Source organism: Astatotilapia calliptera, chromosome 3 (assembly GCF_900246225.1).
Source record: "Astatotilapia calliptera chromosome 3, fAstCal1.2, whole genome shotgun sequence".
Lineage (NCBI taxonomy): Eukaryota > Metazoa > Chordata > Actinopteri > Cichliformes > Cichlidae > Astatotilapia > Astatotilapia calliptera.
The window spans coordinates 21876450-21881038 of record NC_039304.1 but is presented as its reverse complement, the minus strand read 5'-3'; the positions used below and the strand labels follow the sequence as shown (position 1 = coordinate 21881038).

At 42.1% G+C, this 4589-nt stretch overlaps 1 long non-coding RNA gene across 1 annotated transcript; it reads right to left on the bottom strand.

Moving 5' to 3' along the window:
* Positions 1-3206: 3206 nt before the first annotated feature.
* On the bottom strand, positions 3207-3625 carry LOC113012618 (uncharacterized). Its single transcript, XR_003270728.1, has 2 exons — positions 3463-3625; positions 3207-3384 (listed from the first exon to the last, which is right to left on the bottom strand). It is a non-coding gene; the product is annotated as an uncharacterized LOC113012618 (long non-coding RNA).
* Between the last annotated feature and the right edge of the window lie 964 nt (positions 3626-4589).

Sequence of the window (4589 nt, the reverse complement as noted above, 5' to 3'; positions counted from 1 at the left end):
GCTGTTTACATGTGGACGAAAGGCCCGAACGCATAGACAAATCTGCGTTTTCAAAAATACCCGTGTACTGTGGATGTAGCCTTAGATGGAAACAACTGCATCACACAACTTTGTGCGTGATGAGCAGTGAGGCTTGCAGCACTGGAGGCTTCGTTCATATTTGTACAGCAGAATCACTGTGATTACATTTTTGCGCTGGTTTTCAACTTTGTGTTCAAACTTAAACACTAAAAAGAAAACTGGTATGTGTATCCTCATTAGGAGAGGGATTTGTGTTGGTGTGTGAATAATGTAGTGCATTAGTGTGATTTTCTCCACTGAGTAATTAAGTAACATGATGAATTACCTTTAGGAGTAATGTGTTTACTTTATTCTTGGAGAAATGACTTCAACTGCTTGTGATACTGCTCATATCAAGGAAAACAAAATATTACAAGATAAATGAAGCAGAACTGATTTTTTAAAAGTGTTAAAATGATCAAATTAACCCTTTACAGCCGATCGGAGCGGGCACGCTCCATTTTGCGTAACTATTTTTAAATCCCGGTAGCTCTGCAACCACGTAAGCTAGCGCAATAATTTTTTTTGCATATGAAACCGGAGGAGTTGTACTTACATCTTATGCCATCAGCTTGTCCTAGGTCACAGTTTCCTTCCACATATAGCTTTGCAAAAACTGCATAAAAATCACTTGCAGCAACAAAAACATGATATTCCAGAAACACGCTTCGCCGATCCGATCAGCTGTTTGTAACACTTCCTACGTCCATCAGCGCGAACTATCACATGACCGCATGACCTGCCCGAAACCAGAAGTGACGTCATTTTGCGGAAATGTAGTTTTTTTACGATCGGGGCCTTATGAGCCTATACTTGTGTTTTAAAAAGTTATGTTTGAGTTTATGACTTTCTGTGCCGTTTCTGGGATGCTTAAGACTCATATTGCACTGCTGGAAATAGTTTATTTTGATGCATATGCTGTTATTTTGCAAATTTGCACTATAATATTTATTTTCGTTTTTCCTGCAGTGTATAAAAATTGGTGTATTTCAAAAATAAAACTATGAAGACACTCAAAATAAATTTCCTGTGGTGGGAAACTAGTTTGTGCAACTTTTTTGTATTTACAGTTTTGAGGGATGAGCCTCTTAAATTTCTCTAACTAGAAATATATGTTAAAAAAACAAAAACGATTTTCAATTTTTTTGTAGTTTATTGCACTTTTTTGCAATTTATGTAATTACTATGCACCTAATGCAGACATATTATTAAAGTTTGGGCTATAATGGTTGTATTGATGTATAGCAACTTGAAATGCTCCCAAAAATGGCTCCACAGCATGTAAAAATATAATATAAGCTCTGGCGGACTTGGTTCTATGGTAGGTCTTAAAGGGTTAAAGAGCAGATGATGTTCTGCCAGATAGACTGTATTATAGAAGGAGATAGAGTGTGGGTATAAAGGTTTTCTTGTATCTGTCCTTGTGGCAGTAAATCACAGTAACTGGATAACAGCTTGTTCAGCGACCTCCTCTCCACTGCAGCTTCAGAAGTATCCAATTTGCAGCCAATCACAGAGCCAGCCTTCCTGGTCGGTTTATTCAGCCTGTTGGTGTCACAGGCTCTGATGCTTCTCCTCCAGCAGACCACAGCGAAGTTCACAGCACTCACCACAACTGACTGGTACAAAGTCTCCATCATTTGGCTGCACATGTTGAAGGATCGGGTGAACATCCAGGTACTTACACTCCTACTCCACAGAATATACATGGGTCATGAACCCTTCCTCTTCTCCGTGAAATTTTCTCATTCACATTCAGGACTAGACGATTCTTTCCAGACCACTTCAAACAATCATCCACTCATGCTCTGTCCTCCTCCTGTCCATCACTAATACATCCAACCACTGCTGAACAGAGTATTTCTATAGGTGGCATGACCTGGACTTGTACTGAAAGTCTGAGGTGCACGAGGTGAACAGGAATGGAAACAGCACACTCCCCTGTGGAGCTCCTGGACTACACATCACCAAATACTACAGCCGGTCTGTCAAGCTGTCAGTACTCTGTGAGATGGGGAAAGTGTTTACTGATGTTTCCTAAAACGTCTCTCTCAGTGGGAATCAAAGATGGTTGTCACTGTGTGAAATGCACCTTGTGACAACATTTAATTACAAGGGTATAGCAGCCTTAATGGTAACCCTTATTATAAACCCCAAATTCTGGCCATTTGAAATCACTCAGACTGCGCTGCATGTTGAACAAGCTAAAGGGGGACTGAAGGTTGTAGTTACATCACCTGAGCGGCATCAAACAGCACACAGATACAGTTAGCAGCTAGCTTGTGAAGTACTGCTCGTTCAGACGTCATAAAGAGAAAAAAGCCTGAGTGACTTTCCTTTTAATTGTGGACAGTGCATTCATTCTTTGCACACACATACTCAGATTGATGAGCAGTGGTTCTGACACCATCGCAGATTTCTCTGGTACAGGGAGAGGTTTTTTTATTATTGTGTGATTTCACCTCAAACGCAGTGAAACTCTGTGATGACGGTAGCAGGAGAAAGAACAGCTGCAGGAGATCAGGCGATGTCAGCTGACGTGAGGCATCTCTAACAGATGTTGGTGTCAAAACATTTTTATGAAGTGTCTGTTCCAGTGGATGGGCTCTGATCTGGGACTTTTCTCAGTCCCTTTCTACTCCTTTTCATTCTCTCTTTCTTTAAGACACACTCAACAGCACACAGCACAAACACTCGTCCAGCACCTACTGGTATTGAACTAAACTAAGTGTCTATACTTTTCATTGCAGCAATTTCTTTGCTACTCTGCAACACCCAACAAGGTCCTCTGAGCAAGAGATACTCAATAGTGTGGGCTTATTGAGGCTGGCATTGGACATTTGAATGAAATTAATGAGTGAAATGTGACAAAAATGTGGCCTGGCTGCAAGTTCTTTATGTGCTGGTTATGCACGAAAATGTTATACGTGCTTACAGCACAGAAGCAAGCGAATGCATCTCATCAACGCTGGGTGTTGGGTGACTGCAAATCATTTTCCAGGCTCTCAGTTTGGTTTAGAGTGACAGCATCATTCAACAGCCAGTCAATTCAAACTGCTTTAGGACATATAATGGTGAGGATGAAATTGTCACGGTCTGGGGGGCAGACCGTGGGGGATGTTGGAGAAAGGACCCAAACGCTGGACTTAATGAAATGAACAGTGGGTTTATTTACAGTGAGGTAAATGTACACCACACATTGAATCTCCAAAAGTGCTCCCTCGACTCCCGTGACGTGTCTTCTCCCAAGTGCTGGTATCCCGTGCTCTCTGCCCCTGTGCCTTCACACACCCCGTGTGTCTTGCCGTCCTGTGTTCCACTCTCCTGAGGAAAAAACACAGACACAGCCGTTATGGCACCAACTCCAGCAGGCATACACTGACCAGCACTACAAACACTGACATGGAGTCTAACTCAACGATCCTGCGCCGGAGGAAGCTCCATCGCTCTGTTAAGTAGCTCCCCCGACGATCCTGATCAGAAGCAGGTGTGTGGTAAGCTAGGCGTGACCAGCAGCTGGCAGGGCCACACCCATCAGGCCTGCAGGTGGCTGTCCTTCATCCTCCAGCCTCACACACACACACACACACACACACACACACACACCAGCATTGAACACAAGAACACAGTGCAGCAAACATACATCCAATACACTAATAACAATAAAGGTCCACACTGTTCACGAACCCCGAGTCCCCGGAACCGGGTCCGTGACAGAAATTATTACAGAGTACAACAAAACAAACACACACACAAAGAATACAATGCCAGCTCTGATTCAGAACTTCAACCTCTACCCTTTTTCTTTATGATACTCTTTTGTAAAACGTTCTTGGCACTATACAAATCTAATTTATTACATTCATTATTAAGAAATATTCATGTTCATTTATGTTCATTGAAGGGAAGTACTTCATTTAGACCATAGCAGCGTTAGTTATATGTAAAACAAACAGTGCGACAGCGATGGCGTGTCAGGGCCACTCTTCAAGGTTCATTTATAAAGACATTTGCACGTTTGAGCTCCTGGGATCAATAACTTACATGGAGTGTTATTAGAAGACCAGCAGCACCTCTTTCTTACATCATTAGTGCAGGAAATAAACTACAAGCTTGTTTTCATGAAACTAGTCATCATTCAACCTTGGCTGAGTGAAAACACTGTCCATGTGCAGCTGGTTGTAACAGGAGTGTGTAGGCCCCGTATACAAAGTGCAACACTTGACACACCTGAGGTGTAATCCTGTCGATTATACTGCCATGCTACACAGACATAAAACTTACTTTCAGCTCCTCCCTTATCACGAGGGGTTGCCACAGCAGGCAGCTCCACATGCTTGGATGCCCTTCGTGGCACAATCCACAAGCGATTCATGTTTCCTCCAGGAATCAAACCAAGGATGGAAACGCTCCATCTACACTAGAGAAAAATATGCGTCTCAGTAGTAGGGCTATTTTTCATTGCAATTATTAAAATGATAAAAAAAAACCTTCTGCTTGTAATATAATAATAATAATAATAATAATAA